The sequence below is a fragment of the Eretmochelys imbricata genome, chromosome 6 (genome assembly GCF_965152235.1).
Source record: "Eretmochelys imbricata isolate rEreImb1 chromosome 6, rEreImb1.hap1, whole genome shotgun sequence".
Taxonomy (NCBI): Eukaryota; Metazoa; Chordata; order Testudines; family Cheloniidae; genus Eretmochelys; species Eretmochelys imbricata.
Genome location: NC_135577.1, coordinates 45385180 through 45405958, shown reverse-complemented (window position 1 = coordinate 45405958; position 20779 = coordinate 45385180).

Genomic DNA, 20779 nt, shown 5'->3' with positions numbered 1-20779 from the left:
TAGGGTCCGTGATGGCGGACGTGATCCACCCAGACCAGACCTATACTGTCCCGGGTCGCAGCATTTTTGACAACCTCTTTCTAGTCCGAGACCTTTTGGAACTCGGGCGGAGAGATGGTCTGTCGTTCGCCCTCCTGTCTCTTGATCAGGAGAAGGCGTTCGATAGAGTAGACCATGGGTACCTCCTGAGCACTCTGCAGGCGTTTGGATTCGGACCTCAGTTTGTGAGTTTTCTCCGGGTGCTGTATGCCTCCGCGGAGTGTTTGGTTAGGTCAGCTTCGGGCGAGGAGTGCGGCAGGGGTGCCCCCTCTCGGGCCAGCTGTACGCTCTGGCGATCGAGCCTTTCCTCTGTCTCCTCCGCAGGAGGATAACAGGGTTGGTGTTGCAGGAGCCGGAGCTGCGGCTGGTCCTGTCGGCGTACGCCGATGACGTACTCCTCGTGGTCCAGGACCCAGGCGACTTGGCGCAAGTGGAGGCATGCCAGGCCATCTATTCTGCAGCCTCCTCCGCCCGAGTCAACTGGGTCAAGAGCTCTGGCTTGGCGGTAGGGGACTGGCGGCAGGTAAGCTCCCTCCCACCCGCGCTTCAGATCGTCCAGTGGAGTGCGGGTCCACTGCTCTATCTCGGCGTTTACCTTTCCGCCACGCACCCTTCCCCGCCAGAGAACTGGCAAAATTTAGATGGCGGGGTGATAGAGCGGATCCAGAAATGGACGAGGCTACTCCGATGTCTCTCCCTCCGAGGGAGAGCACTGGTGCTTAACCAACTAGTCCTGTCCACGCTCTGGTACCGGCTCAACACCCTGGCCCCGGCCCCGGGTTTCCTGACCCACCTCCGGAGATTGATTCTAGAGTTCTTTTGGAATTCTCATTCTTTCTCAGGAATGCACTGGGCCCCTGTTGGAGTTCTTCATTTACCCCTGAAGGAAGGAGGGCAGGGCCTGAAGTGTCTGTACACTCAGGTCCACGTTTTCCACCTCCAGGCCCTGCAGAGGCTCCTTTATAGTGCAGGTAGTTCAACGTGGAGCATATTGGCGCACGCCTTCCTGCGCCACTTCCAAGGGCTCCGATACGACCGGCAGCTCTTTTATCTTTGTCCGAGAGGTTTTCCACGAGACCTCTCCAGGCTGCCGGTCTTCTACCAGGACCTCCTCCGGACCTGGAAACTGTTTCTAACGACCAGGTTCATGGCGGCCACCATGGGAGCAGATCTCCTCACGGAGCCCCTGCTACACAATCCCCAACTCCGTGTGCAGGTGGCGGAGTCCCATTCGGTGCGCCAGAGGTTGGTCCTGGTGGAAGTCACGAGGGTCGGAGACCTCCTGGACTATGACCAGAGAGACTGGCTGGATCCGCTGACGCTCATTCGGCGCATGGGGCTCTCCAGCCCTCGTACCCCCCGGCACGTGCTTCAGGAGGTGAAAGCCGCCTTGACCCCCGCTGCTCGGGCTTATGTCAACCGAGCCTTGCGTGAGGGCGCACCCCACCCATCCTCTACCCCAGGCCCGCCGGACCTTTCCATTGGGCCCCTACCCTGCCGATCCCAACAAACCCCTCACCCTTTCACTGCAAGCCGGCTGTATGAACTGCAGCCGGTCAGTTTTCAAATTGCACCACGGAATTATTTATACACACTCACGCTTCACACCCTTCACGCCCACACCCTGGTGTCCTGCCCTGATACAAAGTGGCGGGACCTCCTGCCACCCTTGGAGGGTGAGCAACCTCAGTGGGCCAGCCTGTATTCCAACTTGGTCCCGAGGCCCATCGGGGACATCAGTTGGCGGCTCCTTCATGGAGCTGTGAGCAGGGCGTGTTTCTGACACGGTTTACCCCCATCCTGGATACTTGCCCTTTTTGTAATGTGAGGGAAACCCTGGCACACGTATATTTAGAGTGTGCCAGATTGCAGCCCCTTTTACGGCTCCTCACAAATATTCTATTGCGCTTTTGGCTTCATTTCTCCCCTCACCTTTTTATCCATACACTCCCCATCCGTGGCCCAACAAAATCGCGAGATCTCTTGGTTAACCTCCTCCTAGCCTTGGCTAAAACAGCCATCTATAAAACCAGAGAGGGGAGGTTGGCCCATGAAGCATCCTGCGATTGTAGGGCCTTTTTCCGATCCTCAGTACATTCACGTATCCGGGCGGAGTTCCTCTGGGCAGCATCCACCGACTCCCTTGACGCCTTCGAGGAGCGGTGGGCGCTGTCTGGGGTTCTCTGCTCGGTGACCCCGTCCAGTTCCCTCCGTCTGACCCTTTGATTAAGGGGAAGAGCGAGAGACGCCAGCCCCAGCTGTTGCCGCTGTGGATACCATCATTCCTGTCATCTAGGAGGGGTCCTATAATACATGGGTGTCTACCCCCCTCTCCCTAAACCGCCCACCCCGCAGCCATGCCCATCTTGCCGGGCACTCTCAGGAGAGGGATAATCGGTGACACTGGGCGCGGCACTAGGTAACTCGAGGGGATGGAAGACCACGAGTGTGGAGGAAGCCCCCCCGCTCTAGGCCACCAGGTAACTCAGGAGGGTGGAAGACCACGAGTGTCAAGGAAGCCCCCCCGCTCTGGGCCCAGGCTAGCCTGAACACTTCTCCCTCCTGAAAGCTGCTGTGTTATACCTTCTGGTTGCGTTGTTTTGTTGCATAGTTTGTTTTGTTTCCTTTGGTAATTTTTTGTAAGAGTTACAAATAAACTTCTTTTCTGTTTTTTTTAAAAAAAAAAACCTTCCTGTCAAGGTTCCTCCCCCACTCTGAACTCTAGGGTACAGATGTGGGGACCTGCATGAAAAACCTCCTAAGCTTATCTTTACCAGCTTAGGTCAAAACTTCCCCAAGGTACAAAATATTCCACCCGTTGTCCTTGGACTGGCCACTACCACCACCAAACTAATACTGGTTACTGGGGAAGAGCTGTTTGGACGCGTCCTTCCCCCCAAAATACTTCCCAAAACCTTGCACCCCACTTCCTGGACAAGGTTTGGTAAAAAGCCTCACCAAATTGCCTAGGTGACTACAGACCCAGACCCTTGGATCTTAAGAACAATGAACAATCCTCCCAACATTTGCACCCCCCCTTTCCTGGGAAATGTTGGATAAAAAGCCTCACCAATTTGCATAGGTGACCACAGACCCAAACCCTTGGATCTGAGAACAATGAAAAAGCATTCAGTTTTCTTACAAGAAGACTTTTAATAAAAATAGAAGTAAATAGAAATAAGAAATCCCCCCTGTAAAATCAGGATGGTAGATATCTTACAGGGTAATTAGATTCAAAAACACAGAGAACCCCTTTAGGCAAAACCTTAAGTTACAAAAAAGATACACAGACAGAAATAGTTATTCTATTCAGCACAATTCTTTTCTCAGCCATTTAAAGAAATCATAATCTAACACATACCTAGCTAGATTACTTACTAAAAGTTCTAAGACTCCATTCCTGGTCTATCCCCGGCAGAAACCAGCATATAGACAGACACACAGACCCTTTGTTTCTCTCCCTCCTCCCAGCTTTTGAAAGTATCTTGTCTCCTCATTGGTCATTTTGGTCAGGTGCCAGAGAGGTTACCTTTAGCTTCTTAACCCTTTACAGGTGAGAGGAGCTTTCCCCTGGCCAGGAGGGATTTCAAAGGGGTTTACCCTTCCCTTTATATTTATGACACGCCCCCCAAATCTCAGCTAGGGTGAAACACTGTCTGGGATTTCTTCCTGGAGCTCTAGGAAAAACAGAGTTAATAAGACACATGCATCTCTAGATATACTATCAAGTACATAAAGACTAACGATATTTTCCACATCTCAAGGACGATTTTAACCAGTTGATTCTGGGAAAATTTCACGGGAGAGTGCATCAGCCACTTTGTTAGAAGCTCCTGAGATGTGTTGGATGTCGAAATCAAAATCTTGGAGAGCTAAACTCCACCGAAGAAGTTTTTTGTTAGTTTCCTTGACTTCAGTGCAGCATGGTCGGTTTGCAGGTGGAAACGCCGTCCCCAAACATATGGGCATAGCTTTTCCAGAGCGTAGACAATGGCGTAACATTCTTTCTCAGTGACTGACCAGTTGCTTTCCCTCTGAGACAGTTTTTTGCTGAGAAACACTACAGGGTGGAATTCTTGATCAGGTCCTTTCTGCATTAAAACTGCTCCCACACCACGCTCGGACGCATCTGTGGTTACTAGGAACGGTTTGTCAAAGTCTGGGGCCCTCAGTACAGGGTCAGACATGAGTGTCGCTTTAAGCTTGTTAAAGGCCTTCTGACACTTTCCGGTCCACTGAACAGCATTTGGCTGTTTCTTTTTGGTTAGGTCTGTCAGTGGGGCAGCGATTTGGCTGTAGTGCGGTACAAATCGTCTGTAATAACTGGCCAAGCCTAAGAAGGATTGAACCTGTTTCTTTGACTTTGGGACAGGCCACTTTTGGGTAGCATCCACTTTGGCCTGTAGGGGGCTAATAGTTCCTTGACCCACCTGGTGTCCAAGGTAAGTCACTCTATTTAGGCCTATTTGACACTTCTTAGCCTTAACAGTTAGTCCTGCCTCCCTTATGCGCTCAAGGACTTTTTGTAGATGTTCCAGGTGGTCTGCCCAGGAATCCGAAAATATGGCCACATCGTCAAGGTAGGCGACTGCATATTCTCCTAATCCCGCTAGGAGACCATCTACAAGTCTTTGGAAAGTGGCGGGTGCATTTCGCAGCCCGAAAGGGAGTACATTAAATTCATACAGCCCGAGATGTGTGGTGAAGGCTGACCTTTCCTTGGCAGATTCATCTAGCGGTACCTGCCAGTACCCTTTGGTTAAGTCCAAGGTAGAGATGAACTGGGCCCGTCCCAGTTTCTCTAATAGTTCATCTGTGCGTGGCATTGGATAGTTGTCTGGGCGAGTTACAGCGTTTAGCTTACGGTAGTCCACGCAAAAACGTATTTCCCCATCTGGTTTGGGAACTAGAACCACTGGATATGCCCATGCACTTTCAGAGGGGTGGATTACACCCATCTGTAACATATCCTGGATCTCCCGTTCTATAGCAGTTTTAGCTTGAGGAGACACCCGGTAAGGTTGGACCCTAATTGGGTGAGCATTACCTGTGTCAATGGAGTGGTATGCCCGTTCAGTCAGTCCTGGGGTGGCTGAGAACGTTGGCGCGTAGCTAGTGCACAGCTCCTGGATCTGCTGTCGCTGCATACGCCCAAGGGTCATGGAGAGGTTCACCTCTTCCACACCACCAGCACATTTCCCTTCGTAGTAGACACCTTCAGGCCACTCAGCGTCGTCTCCTCCCTGGGCTGTAAACTGACAAACCTTTAATTCTCTGGAATAAAAGGGCTTTAGAGAATTAATATGGTACACCTTAGGCTTTCGGCTGGAGGTGGGGAATGCTATGAGATAATTAACAGCTCCCAGGCGCTCCTGGACCATGAATGGCCCTTCCCACGATGCTTCCATTTTATGGGCCTGGAGCGCCTTTAAGACCATGACCTGGTCTCCTACTTTGAAGGAACGCTCTCTGGCATGTTTATCACAGCAGGCTTTTTGCTCTTTTTGAGCATCCTGTAAGTTTTCTCTAGCAAGGGCTAAAGAGGTTCAGAGGGTGTTTTGTAGGTTGGTTACAAAGTCCAGAATGTTAGTTCCTGGAGAAGGTGTAAATCCCTCCCATAGCTGCTTCACCAACTGCAATGGCCCCTTAACCTCACGGCCATATACAAGTTCAAATGGGGAAAACCCTAAACTGGGATGTGGTACAGCTCTGTAGGCAAAGAGCAACTGCTGCAACACTAGGTCCCAATCATTGGAGTGCTCATTTACGAATTTACGTATCATGGCCCCCAAAGTTCCATTAAACTTCTCCACCATGCCATTTGTTTGATGGTGGTAAGGAGTGGCAACCAAGTGATTTACCCCATGAGCTTCCCAAAGGTTTTTCATAGTTCCTGCCAGGAAATTAGTCCCTGCATCTGTGAGGATGTCGGAGGGCCAACCTACCCTGGCAAAAATGTCTGCTAGTGCCTGGCACACACTTTTAGCCCTGGTGTTGCTTAGAGCTACTGCTTCCGGCCATTGGGTGGCAAAATCCATGAAAGTCAGTATGTACTGCTTTCCTCTGGGTGTCTTTTTCGGAAAAGGACCCAGAATATCCACAGCTACTCGCTGAAATGGAACTTCAATGATGGGGAGTGGCTGGAGAGGGGCTTTGACCTGGTCTTGGGGTTTTCCCACTCTTTGGCACACCTCACAAGACTGGACATAGGTAGAAACATCCTTGCCCATTCCCTCCCAGTGGAATGACCCTCCCAAACGGTCTTTGGTCCTGTTCACCCCAGCATGGCCACTAGGGTGATCCTGGGCTAAGCTCAAGAGCTTGGCCCGGTATTTAGTTGGAACTACCAACTGTCTCTGAGGATGCCAGTCTTCCTGGTGTCCCCCAGAAAGAGTTTCCTTGTATAAAAGTCCTCTTTCTACAACAAACCTGGATCGATTAGAAGAGCTGAGAGGTGGTGGGTTGCTCCGTGCCACCGTCCAAGCTCTCTGGAGGCTTTCATCTGCTTCCTGTTCGGTCTGGAACTGTTCCCTTGATGCTGGAGACATCAGTTCCTCATTGGATTGGGGACCTAGGCTTGGTCCCTCTGGAAGCGATTAGGGGATGGAGCTTTTTCTGTTGACTGTGAACCGCTTTCCGCTGGTGCACTATGTTGGGATTCAGGCTCCGGCTGAGCCTCTTGTGTAGGGTTATCGGCTGCTGCCAGTTCAGGTTCGGTGGGGCCCTCTGGTGTTGAGGTTGCAAGTACTGGATTCAGTGCTGACATGGGGTCTGGTGTTGGTTGTTCGGCTGGTTCCGGTTCTGGGACTGGTTCCATCTGGGTCTCTGGGACTGGATCCACTACTGCTGTTGCAGACATTGGCCTGGGGTCCGGGTCCATCACCTCTGACCGGGTCCTGATAGAAGTTTCTGGAACAGAGCTAGGCCTCACGGCTTGTTTAGCCTGGCTGCGGGTGACCGTTCCCACCCTCTTGGCCTGCTTCACCTGATTGGCCAAGTCTTCCCCCAACAGCATGGGGATGGGATAATCATCATAGACTGCAAAAGTCCACATTCCTGACCAGCCCTTGTACTGGACAGGCAACTTGGCTGTAGGCAAATTGAAAGAGTTGGACTTGAAGGGTTGAATCGTCACTTGGATCTCTGGGTTGATTAAATTGGGGTCCACTAAGGAAGCATGGATAGCTGACACTTGTGCTCCGGTGTCCCTCCACGCGGTGACCTTCTTCCCGCCCACACTCACAGTTTCCCTCCGCTCCAAGGGTATCTGGGAGGTATCTGGGCCTGTGGACCTCTGGTGTGATTCCGGTGCAATGAACTGTAATCTGTTGGGGTTCTTGGGGCAGTTGGCCTTTACATGCCCCAGCTCGTTACATTTAAAACATCGTCCAGCTGACGGGTCACTGGGGCGAGGAGGGTTGCTGGAGAACGGGGTGGCAGGACGATAAGGGGTCTGGAGGGTTCTTTGGGAGGTAGGTGGGGCCTTGGGCGGCCCCCGGTAATAGGGTGTGGTCTGGGGTGGTCCCTTCTGGTCTCCGCTCCAACTGCGACCAGTTTTCTTCTTCTCTGCCACCTCCACCCATCTGGCTCCAATCTCTCCTGCCTCGATTACAGTTTTGGGTTTCCCATCTAGGATGTATCTTTCTATTTCCTCAGGAACACCCTCTAAGAATTGTTCCATTTGCATTAGGAAGGGCAAATTTCCTGGAGATTCAACACTTGCTCCTGATATCCAGGCATCCCAATGTTTCACAATGTGGTAGGCATGTCGGGTAAATGACATGTCTGGTTTCCACCTTAGGGCTCTGAACCTCCGACGAGACTGCTCGGGTGTTATCCCCATTCTGACTCTCGCCTTGGATTTAAACAGTTCATACTTGTTCATGTGTTCTTTAGGCATTTCAGCTGCCACCTCAGCTAAGGGTCCACTGAGCTGCGGCCTCAGCTCTACCATGTATTGGTCAGTAGAGATGTTGTACCCAAGGCAGGCCCTTTCGAAGTTTTCTAAGAAGGCCTCAGTATCATCACCTGCCTTGTAGGTGGGGAACTTTCTGGGATGGGAAGTGGTACCTGGAGAAGGATTGCTAGGGTTTGTTGGTATATTCTGCCGGGCCTTTATCCTCTTCACCTCCTCCACATGCTTCCTCTCTTTTTCCTTCTCCTCCTCCACATGCTTCCTCTCTTCTTCCTTCTCCTCCTTCTTCAGCCGCATGAGTTCTATCTGTCTTTCATGTTCCCTTTGTCTTTCCTCAGCCTGAAATTTGGCTAATTCCAGCTGTAGTCGAGCTGCGGATTTGGTCATTCTAACCTCTCTGTTTTTAACTAACTTTACACCCGAGGTTTAGAAATAAACAAACAAAACTTGGCTGTAAATTTTTGCTGTGCTGGAATAGAATACCTATTCTCTGATAGTGATTGTCAGCCTACAGAAAAAGACAATTCCCTTGTCTCTGCTCTGGGCCCAAATTAAAGCAAAAAACCTCCAACTACTTGGAAACCTGTTTACCCAGCCCAAAGAAAAAGCAAATGGGTAGAACACACATCCCCTATTTACTTTTAGGAAGAAAAGAAAAAAAAAAACTCTGGGTTGGAAGACTGTGAATTTCCCTGCAGGAGTTAAGTACCCTGCCTCCAGGCAAAGAAAACCTGCAATTCACAAAGATAATCCCCTTTTGTCTTTGCTTGGCCACAAAGCAGAGAAAAAACAAGCTGCTTTCAGTTTCAGCTGCTTTCTGGACTTCCTTTCCAAAGGAAAAAGAAATTTCCTTTTTAAAATCTGTATTTCTAGTTCAAAAAAATCTCAACTGGATCTCAAAATGATTTCAGGTTAATCCCACCACTATGCCACCATGTCAAGGTTCCTCCCCCACTCTGAACTCTAGGGTACAGATGTGGGGACCTGCATGAAAAACCTCCTAAGCTTATCTTTACCAGCTTAGGTCAAAACTTCTCCAAGGTACAAAATATTCCACCCGTTGTCCTTGGACTGGCCGCTATCACCACCAAACTAATACTGGTTACTGGGGAAGAGCTGTTTGGACGCGTCCTTCCCCCCAAAATACTTCCCAAAACCTTGCACCCCACTTCCTGGACAAGGTTTGGTAAAAAGCCTCACCAATTTGGCTAGGTGACTACAGACCCAGACCCTTGGATCTTAAGAACAATGAACAATCCTCCCAACACTTGCACCCCCCTTTTCCTGGGAAATGTTGGATAAAAAGCCTCACCAATTTGCATAGGTGACCACAGACCCAAACCCTTGGATCTGAGAACAATGAAAAAGCATTCAGTTTTCTTACAAGAAGACTTTTAATAAAAATAGAAGTAAATAGAAATAAGAAATCCCCCCTGTAAAATCAGGATGGTAGATATCTTACAGGGTAATTGGATTCAAAAACATAGAGAACCCCTCTAGGCAAAACCTTAAGTTACAAAAAAGATACACAGACAGAAATAGTTATTCTATTCAGCACAATTCTTTTCTCAGCCATTTAAAGAAATCATAATCTAACACATACCTAGCTAGATTACTTACTAAAAGTTCTAAGGCTCCATTCCTGGTCTATCCCCGACAAAGACCAGCATATAGACAGACACACAGACAGACCCTTTGTTTCTCTCCCTCCTCCCAGCTTTTGAAAGTATCTTGTCTCCTCATTGGTCATTTTGGTCAGGTGCCAGCGAGGTTACCTTTAGCTTCTTAACCCTTTACAGGTGAGAGGAGCTTTCCCCTGGCCAGGAGGGATTTCAAAGGCGTTTACCCTTCCCTTTATATTTATGACACTTCCCTGTTACCTTACCCAGGGAAAAGGGACCTACTTAGCCTGGGGCTAATATATCTACCTTCCTATAGCCATCTGGCCCAACCCTGTTGCAGACCAGTTCAATCATCACTCCCAAGCTGACCCCTTATATGTCCCTGGACTCAGCAGGCTGAGTCGAGCAGCACTTCCAAGCTGCCACTCTCATATGCCACGGGCACCGCACCGGAATACAGTATGACTGAACAGGCTGGGTCAAGCGGCACTTCCAAGCTGCCACCATCCTATGCCACAGGTTCAGCATGTCCCTATCCCCACTTTCACGTTACCCACTTGATGAGCAAACCCCACAGGACTTTTGGGTGCCACAGGGATCTTTAGCTTAGGTAAGAGGAGCATTGCTGCAGAACAAATGGGGAAGCCAAAAACACAAAAGAGAGGGAAAGAAGGAGGGAAGCAACCATCTTAACCACAAAAGTTATTTATTGCCTGGTAATAACCATACAAGGAGAGCCAAACAGTTACAATATTAAATCTAGCTTAAATTTGATTACAAAAGTCAGGGTTAGAAAGTTATACCTAGAGAGAGAGGGAAGGAGAGTTGGATTGAAACTTGAACCTGTCGGGGTTCCCAGATGGTGGTGGTAGCTGAGAGTCCGGAGTGCTGGAGACAGGCAGAGCCCCCAGCACGATCAGTCAGGAGAAGATGAAGTCCCAATGGAATTGATGCAGATTTTGGACCAGGCATCAGAACCGTTACTTGAGCATGTGTAGGGGTTTTTGTAGGGAAACAAAAGTGGTTCAAGGGAGAAAATTAGGTTTATTTATTGGTAAAATGATGGCTCAAGGGAGTATACCAAAATTGTTTTGTTTTGTTCAGGCTAGACAATAGGAACTGATCATTCCTGGCTATGGGCGGTGTTCCTTTGAGGGAGCTCACAATACAATTAAGCAGCTTCAGTATTTGGATACCAATAAAGGATTTATTACTAGAATTGGTCTGATAACTACTAAGCTGGGTGTGTGCAGGCATGGATTCATTAACATCTGGAGCAGAGATTCTCCCATCATGCAGTACTTCCCTGCTTTTCTGGTTCTTGCCTTGTAATCTCTGTTCTCCATTCTGTATGCTAATGGAGATGCCTCCCTGTTCCATCTCGGATGCAGATAAGGCTAGGGGAGTTGCCTTAATCCTGTCACCCTGTCCGACGGGGTTTAGGTGTGTCTCCCACTGCCTTTTCACTAGTTTGTAAGTCTTTCTTCTGATCGGTTTTAGCTCAAGTAGAGGTTCTTCGTGAGTCAGACAGACTGGATACTGTGCCCTGGTTCCCCAAGAACACAGAGCTGACAGGTAACAGAAGGAAGACATGAATGCAGAGTGACTCTCTCCCTCTGTGTGTATCTGAAATCCAGACTGGTGAGGAACTAAAAATGAAGGGCAGCGTTGATTTTTTTTCATTTAAAATATCCCATATTTCCACAAGAGGGCAACATGCCTATACCTTGATTTTATATCCATAAGTTTTATACAACAATCTTTAACATATCATTAGGGTTCTGAGAGTCTCCAGTGGAAAGAAAATTAGAGTTAAAATTGAACAGCCCATTACCCCTTTTCTGTTTTACCCTGGCATTTTGATATCCACGATGTTGCAAAGTGTGAATGAGGGCACCATGTGTGCATCTACATCCTAGAGGCTGTGGCTTCAATTGTGTTGCACTAATGTAATGGGAGCCAGAAAATCTGGCCCATTAAGTTCTTGAAAAGCTGAAAGTCTAAATGATTTTTGTGTGGTATTAGCAAAAAGTTCATTTTGTTATGATAGAAGTCACCACAGGCAGCCCTGTTACACATAGTCTAACCTGTTTTCTTAAAATGTGAGCAAATTGTTTTAATCTTGGAAGAACATCTTGTTGAGATGTTGGGTTTTTCCCTTTAGTTGCTTTAGGGGAGAGTTGTGGCAAGCAGCAAAGGAGTTTGCTTTTTGTCTTAATCTCTCTATCTAGAGTCAATTCTTGAGGCAGAGTTGTTGCTTGGGAGCTGGGCATTAGTGTTGAGTTGAAAACCTGAAAAAGTGAATTCCTTGCATGCTGTTTGTGATTGCCCCTATTCAGGGGCTCATATGTATAGCGTAAAATAAATGAATTGCACTGACAATATATCCAGGCTGCATATCACTGATTTATCCTCCAACAGCAAGGCCTTGAGATTTGCTTCCACTCAACAAAGAGACAACAATATAAATTATTGTTTAGTTTCCTTATTTTATTTATGTGATTTCCAACTTTAGTTGTGCCTTAGGGAATGACTTAAACTTAAATCTTGTCTGTCTTTTCTTTTTATTTATTAAGCTTTAATAGCTTTAGGCAATTTGTCCAGAGGTAAAGATGGTAACTGGGCAGGTGTATGTAGGATATACAAACCCTACATTGGCCAGGAAAGGGTTAATGAAGTGCTGTGGGCTCAATCAGGGTGAATGGCCCTGTCAGATCTTGGAAATGCTACATACACTCATCCAGTGGACTTGGTGGTTAAATGAAGGGGGAAAAACAGACACAGGGAAATTTTCCATGTCTTTACTGTCTGAACTCTCACAGGGCCAGAGACGCTACACTGAAGCCAAAGATTGCCTGGGGTTATGGCAGTTGCTCAGAGTTATGGTCACCTGGGGTCTACGTTCCTATGCAAAAAAAAATTGGAAAGGGTGATATTTTGACGTGCCAGACCAAAGAAATATGATTCAACCTTTTTAAAAAAACAGACAGACATGACTGGCTTATGTGGCACAGAAAATTATGATGAGCTAGTTCTCATGAGGATTTTCTTAGCCACAAACTGCCTCACAAGTTATTTTCGTATGAATATCATGGCTTTGATTACATGCAGTCTGTCTGCATAGTCAGAGATGACTATGTAAAAAAGAAAAAATGTAGTGGATTAAAGAATGAGGACTGATCTATAAGGTACTCTTTCACACCAATGGTCTGGATGTGATTTTAGCAGTTTTACACCTTCCTAGACATTGTATTTGTTGTAAGATTGATTTTATGAATGTAAGCAGAGTCAGGATGAGCGCCACCCTGACATCTGGTGGTGAGTTGTGGTAAATTGTGGAAAAGAACTTCTGGGGTTGATCTCATTTGCATAGGCACACCCACCCCGCCTAGCATGAGCCCATAGCTGCCCAAATGGTCACTTTGGCTGCTGTGAGATCCCCAGCTTCTCTGTTGTTGGGGCAGAAAGAATAAATTGTAATTATCCTGATTATGTGAATCAAGGACAGTGGATCTGTACTTGGCCTTTTTTTATGATGGAGGGACTCGCCATCAACTAAGTAGCACTCGCTAGGCAAGGGACATGGGTTCCAAAACTCAGTGAATTGAGAGAGGCTGGGGACAGGTATTAATACCTGGTAGTATGGGGCCCCTGGTGAGGGCCTTATATGCTACTTGCACTTTCTTCTCTTTCTACTGTAGAATACCAGAGCTAATTTTGATTCCATTAGGAGTCTAGTTATAGGCTGTTGAGCTGATTTCACTTTGGGCCAATGGTGCACCAGCACTGAGGCTCCCCTACTACAAGCTGAAATCACAAAAGAGCTAAACTCACTAAGAGCTGAAATCACTGAGTGTTGTGTTAAGTAGTGGGGGAGCCTGAAGATATATTGTGGAGTAGTTTGTGGGACAGCTGGCAGAGCAGAGCGGCTTGTGGGACGGCAGGCAGAGTAGAGTGGCTGGTGGAGCGGAACAGTTTGTGGGATGGCTGGAGCAGCTCATCGGGTGCGGCTGGCAGAGAGGAGTGATTCGTGGGATGGATGGTGGAGCAGAGCGAAGCCCCATGGAGAGGTGGGGCAATCAGCTTTGGACCATGTAAGGTGCCCCTTAAATCTCCCCCCCCCCATCTCCACCCAGGTTGGGAGGTAAAACTCAGCAGATAAACTTTTGAGCTCTGGTGCTGCACTGACCAGGGACAGAGACTTTTGGGTTGTTGGACTTTTGGGACTTTAGGTGACTTTGGGTTGCTGGACTCAAGAACCAAAGGGAAAGGACATGCCCCAAATTGCTTGGGGTGGGTTTTTTGCTCATGGGTTGTTATGAATCCTGTTGGTGGTGTTTCCCCAACATAATGCCACTTTGTTTCTCTCTGTTATTAAAAGGCTGTTGCTACACTCAAACTCTGTGCTTGTGAGAGGGGAAGTATCGCCTCTTAGAGGCGCCCAGCGGGGGTGGTATATATTTGTCCCAGGTCACTGGGTGGGGGCTCGAGCCGGTTTTGCATTGTGTATTGGAATGGAACCCCTAGATACTGAACCCGGCCCTTGTTGCTGCGAACTCTGACGGGCAGAAGGGTTACATGAATATAAAAACTGACTTTTCAAAAATGTAAAATGAATTGAGTTCCTTAAGGAGGCTAATGTAGACATCTAAAAGGAAGTGTGTATCTAGTCCTTCTATGGAAACTAATAAATATGGAAATTAATAAATATTAAATACTATCATTAAAGCAAAGAAAATTAATTTTAAGTCAAGTAAGAATTTAATGACTATTTCGGAATTAATTTGGAGAGGACTGTAAAAGTTGTAAAACTGGCTGACCCAGGGACAAGTTGTAATAGTTAGCTTAAAAATTACTGCTTGAAAGTTACCTTGCTTGGAAGCTAAACTGTTTCTATTACTGTCCTGTCAGCTAGATGGAAAGGTCATGCGACTCTTTGTAGCATCAGGGAAAATGAGTAGTAGTGCAGTATGCTTTGTACTCCTCTGTTGTGTGTACTGTAGCGTTAGCAATAACAACTTTGGCACATGTCTTGAGAATTGATGGCTGGCTGGGACTACAGGTCCCTGCTAAGCTTATCAACTTCTTCTAGCTGGTCTGAAAAATCTTTGCTTAAATTGCTACAGTAGAACCTCAGAGTTACGGACACCTCCGGAATGTCCGTAACTCTGAACAAGACATTACAGATTTCAGCCATGGGGAGTTGGGGATGCAGCCACAGGGTGGGGAGGGGTCAGGGCTCCGAGTGGTGGGGGTTGGGGCTTCTGACCCTAGGGGCTGCCAGGTCTCCCAGTAGGGGTCTCAGGGCTTCTGCCCCGGGAAGCACCAGGACTCACAGCTTTAGACCTGGGGAGAGCATTGGGGCTCAGCCCTGCGGCTCCATTCCCGGTTTCACTGCGGAGTGGGGGGTTCAGGGCATTAGCTATAGGGGGAGTGCTGGGGCTGAAACTGGTGCTCCCCTCATAACTAAAACCCCAAGCCCTGGCACACACTCCCCCTCACCGCAGAGCTCAAGGCAGGAACGAAGCCGCACCCCAGCGCTCTGGAGCTCCTGTGGGTCAGAAGCCCCCACTCCACCTGGAGTCCTGCCCGCCCCTCCCCCCATGGCTGCAACCTCAACCCCCTCCCCCTCCTCGCTGGGGCTGAAGCACTATTTGCTTTTTGTTTATTTTTTGTTTCCACTGCTGCCTGATTGAGGACTTACGGTTTCACAGGGTGTCTGGTTGACAGGTAAATCCTTAACTCTGGTGCTCATATCTTTGAGGTTCTACTGTAATTGGAAATGGAATTATTTGTGATATCAGCTGCACAAACAGTCTCTGTTGTTAATCACCATAGGGTGGATTGTATTTTTAAGGCACAACCCAAAGTAGAAGACTGCACTACTCCAAGGCAGCCTTGGGAGGCACAGTGACTCAGATAGGAAACTTTCTCACAGCACCATCCTGTTGTACTGGGCGAGAGGGGTAAATAGCAATAGCCCTCTATGGAGATGCAGTTTCCTCTGCTTCTCACCCATACTCCCATTAGGCATCAAAATTCTGTCAAATTATGTGCTGTCCTAGGAAGGAACTTTGATTCTGTCATTTACTCATAGTAAGGTGACAAAGCCTAAAACAAAACCAACAGTATTTTTTGTCCAGTCTCATATCTTATTGGATTTGATTTGGCTGGAGACTGAATAATCACTTTCAGAAAGGACATTAAGCACAGGCAATCAAGATAAATGCATTTGTGTTCCATTATTTTTGAAATAGGTTTTTCTCCACTTTTACGGAAAAGATTAATATGTAGTTTTCACGGGAGGTGAAATGCCTATTAAACTGTGTTAGGCATATCTTTTGATCCTCTGGACCCAATGATCCTCCCCGAAAGGTAGCATTTCACTATCTATATAATCATTGTACAATAGTTTCTAACATGCTCACTCTATTGTATTTGGTTAATTGAGGAAATGAATTAAATTATATTTAATGCAAGTAAATTCATTAATGAAAATCTTTGTCATGATAAGAAATAGAGTAAGCTGGATTGCCAATTGTCATTATCCCCTTCTTTATAATCTAACATCGCTTAGTGTAATTGAGAACTCTAGGAAACATCATCTGTTTCATGTATAAATCTGTTCATCTTAAATTAGAAAAAAATAGAAAAGCTATCCCTTTCTGCTCTTTTAGCCATTCCAAAGTTAGGCTCTGATCCCGCAATTGACTGTGTGTTGGTGTGCTACTCTGCTTCTGCTGATCAGTGACTTCAGTGGAGCTCCACACAAGTGTGGTAGTGCACCCACATGGAGTCAATTATAGGACCAGGGTCTTAAGTTCCAGTCCTGCAAATACCACTGAGCATAGGGCCTACCACGCCTATTCCCATTGCTTTTTTTAACTATCCTGCTCATGAATATCAATGGGAACGCTCAAAACACTGAGCACTGCTTTCCTTGTTGTATGGAGAATAAGTTTCTAAGAAACTGTGCCAAGCAAAGCTCAGTTCAGGAAAGTAAGTTGTCGGGGAGCTGGTTCTGGATCCCCGATTCTTTGGGCCATCCTTGACTCCAATACAACTTTAAAGCTACTGTGGGGAGCTATAAGATGTTCCTTTGTAATTATTCCAAATCAGCTAGAGATTTCTATCACAGAGCAGTGCTCCACCATGTCACTTTCTGCCCAACTGTGCTCTCTGTGCCAGGAGCAGGATGTCACAGTGGCTGGGTTTGGTTTCAGTGACAACACCAAGGCAATTCCTCTGATGGAGAACGTCTTTGCTGGGCATTTGTGTCTGGGTTTTCACCTCTTTTTGCACAAAGAGGCTGTAACATGTCTTGTAAAATCATAGGTAAGAGTCATAGGTAGCAAACAAAAGCACAAGTGTTTAATCTGATTCGGACAAAATGGTATGGAGGATCATATCCCACTGATGTCATAGGAGCAGGGTATACCCTCAGGGAGCCCTCTGCAGGATTGATTTCTTAGATTCTCCCTTGCAGAAAAGGCCCTTCGGAGCATCAGCTGGTTAACAAACACAATCTCTAAATATTTTAAAGGATTTTTTTTTAGTCATGCCATGCAATTTAAAGACTCTGCAAGAAACCTGATCATATTTAAATTAGACATTTTTCAAAAAAATCTAGCTGACAGTGTGTCTTTGTGCTAATTTAAATCTATGGATTGAAGTTGAACATTCATTAATCATATCTTTCAATAGATAGGAAATATTAATCATTACAAAATCTCTGTTCATTTTCTGTGTTTTGGAAGTTTTCCACACAGTTGTGAATACTCTTGCAGAAAAGAAATAATATCTTGTAATATTATATGCCTATGAGACCGAGGATTTCCTTTACCCCTATAATTACTGCTGTAGGCTGATTGGTTGAAAAAGATACCGGTAATTCACTGTACCACAAAAAGGGAGTTCAGTTAAACATTAGACATATGGTACTAATGGTCATGAGTCATCCACAAAAGAGGAATTTATCAGTTTCTAGCAGCTATTCAGGGCCATTAAAATTAATAATGCATATTTGCTAAACTATCCATAGTGTTTATGGACAGCTGATTTGTAAGATGTTACTTTTGCACATTGAGAGGATAAGTATTTAGTTTGAAATTATTAATTTTTAAATATATTCTATAAAAGAATCCTGCATTGGGAAGAGGAATGACTAGATGGTCTATCAGGCATACATCTCTGTAGTCTGTGATTTTGGGGATGGAGAGAAGTTTGATAGAGCTGATCCAGGACAGTTTTCTTGATTTTTGTGTTTTGATCATCTGAGATGTTCTTAAAAACCATGAAATCTGAGATGTGAGGTACTTGTGGTCTAGTGGCTGGAGGACAGAACTGGGAGTCAGAAGGTGTGAGCTGTATTTCTAGCTTGGCTTGTGGGTGACAGTTAGCATATTTTATAACCTGCCTAACTGGGATAATTCTTTCCCACTGTTACAAATTACTTTCACATCTTAGGCAAAAGATGCTATTTAAAGACGAAGTAATGGTGGAGTTACTCTTATATTCTCAGGGTGTTTTCAGGGAGCAGTGACATTTCTGCTTACTTGAAGAACATTAAATTTGACTTTGATGTGATACAAAATGCAGTATTCACTTTAGACAAAACTGACACCATAAATATCTTTACACAGGGGAGTCTTGTTATATATTGGGAGATGTCAAATATTATGGGTTAGTTGAAAAAAGTAATAGGGTGCTTTCTTAAACTGGCACTAAAAGAACAAATTCCATAAAGAAAGCAAGAATGAGTTAAGCCATGGCTAGCAAACATTCTCTTCAAAAAATGGGTCAGTGTTCTCTGATGTTTCATTTGTTAAAAAATTGTTTGGTACTTTTGAAGAGAAAAATAGGTGATCAAAGGGGATGGTTTCTACCTTAGATTTTTCTTATTTTTCCCTGTTAGTTCTATAAATTTCATGACCTTTCAAGTTTTTAAATATCAGGAAGTTATATAACAGAACATGGGGCAGGGGGAAGGGGGGCTAGAAATCTCAAATGGCCACTTTCCAATGAATTTTTGGTGTCCCTCGATAAAACAGAGGCCTGAGTTCAGGAAAACTACTTTATATGAAAATAACTATGCTATGTTTAAAAAGAAAAGTAATGTTTAATTCTTGGGGCTAGAGTGTAGAATAACACAATTTTACTTTGGTATTTCATGTGTTTCAAAATGTGATACAAATGAAATCAACACCAGTCTTGAAAAATATGTGCTTTAGCTAGTTATTTGGATACTAAAGTTAGTGAAGATGAAAATAGAAGCTTTTAAAGTTTAATGGGCTTTTAATGGGTTCAGAAATAAACTTCTTTTGGGACAGGCTCAGAAAAATTGGTTAGTCTATGGGTTGAACTGATCTATTTAGCGGCTGCTTCTACTTGAATTTTTACTGCCACTTTTCTAAAAACTAGATACTGCAATTAGTAGATTCTGACTCCTTTCATGGAATGACAGTATTAAACTTTGGTAACTCTAATCCATATCAGGTGACTGAGGCCAGGAAATAAAATCTAGCCTCTTGATAACAGTTGTGTGTCACACCTTTATTAGAACTTCCACCCTCTGCACTGAGTTGAGTTGAGTGGTACTGGCAGCTACAGGTGACAGCTATGGAGAGTGCAATTCAGCAGTTGTTCTGGAGGGGTTTTTTTAACTTCTTTGAGAGCTGTTCCATATCATTAGGCATTTTGCAGATACAATTGGGGATCAGGATGTTTCCTAGGATTCTACTTTTAAATAAATGTGTATACTCTATTCAGAAAAAAGGTGTTTGGAGTTTTGGAGTTCATCATTCTCACAAACTTATCAAGAGCCTGAAGTGACTTTGCAGCACCCATGTGGCATGCAGGCAACCTTATTAATTGCTAGACCTGACTTTTGAGGGCTTGACTTTGTGACCTAAATAAAAATCAATTAATGCAAGGTTTTGTATGAACTATATGATTACACACACACACACACACAACTCCATCTGTGGTGGGTAATTATTTGGCCCAAATTTTTAATGTTAGGAATTTGGCTTGAGCAAAAATGACTATGTCTGAGGCATCAATGTCAGAATTGTTTTAGTTGGGGCACAGGCTGTCACTTATCTATGTTTGTACAGTGCCCTGCATGATGGAGCCTCAATCTCATTTGAGGTTCTAAATGCTACTATAACACAAATAATAAGCAGTAATAATGGAAAGAGGAGTGAAGGATTAGGGGCTAAGATTGTTTGATGTTTTCTCCATGTGGTGCTCCACAATCCATTGAAGAATAATAATGGATCAGGGAATCTAACATAAATTTCCTGTCATGGAGACGGGGTAGGATTAATGGCTGTCAAGTTTTGGGATGCAATTCAGAGCAGTGAGAGGTTGTCACCTCTTGTATTATAACCCTAAATGCCCCAAAATTCTTCTGCTACTTGTGGCTCTGTGCCTGGGCCATACACACAGCCAACATGCGCTTTATGTTCAGTAAGCTATACAGCTCAGATTCAACCACTTTGAATCCAACAGCCTGCTCGCAGTTATCACAGACACACTTTTGTCTACCAGACTTGGTTAATATTAGCAGGTGACCCCAACACATACCCCAGTCCCAAACTTTGCCACAACTATGTGCTCTGATGTGTCCAGTCGTCTCCTGCAACATTCAGAGGAATAATAAGATCCATTTGCTCTTTTAAGGAGACAAAACCAACCAGCTTGCCCCATTAACTAGTGTTGATGTTCACTTTAGTGCAAACACATCACTGTTGGTTTAGATTAATAGTAAAACAAGTTTTTGACCAAAAGAAGATTGGATTTTAAGTGAGTTCATGTATAGGTACGTCTACACTACCCGCAGGATTGGTGGGTAGTGATCGATCTATCAGGGATCGATTTATCGTGTCTAGTGTAGACGCTATAAATCGATCTCCGATCTGCCGTCGACTCCGGAACTCCACCATGGCGAGAGGCGGAAGCGGAGTTGACGGGAGCGGCGGCTGTCTATCCCACGCCGCAAGGACGTGAAGTAAGTGATTCTAAGTCAATCTAAGATACGTCGACTTCAGCTACACTATTCTCGTAGCTGAAGTTGTGTATCTTAGATCGATCCCCCCACCACCCGCCAGTGTAGACCAGGCTAAGAGAGAAAAAGTTAGAAATGGTTACATACAAATAAAAGTGAAAACAGACATCTAAAGTCTAAAACTTAATCTAGCAA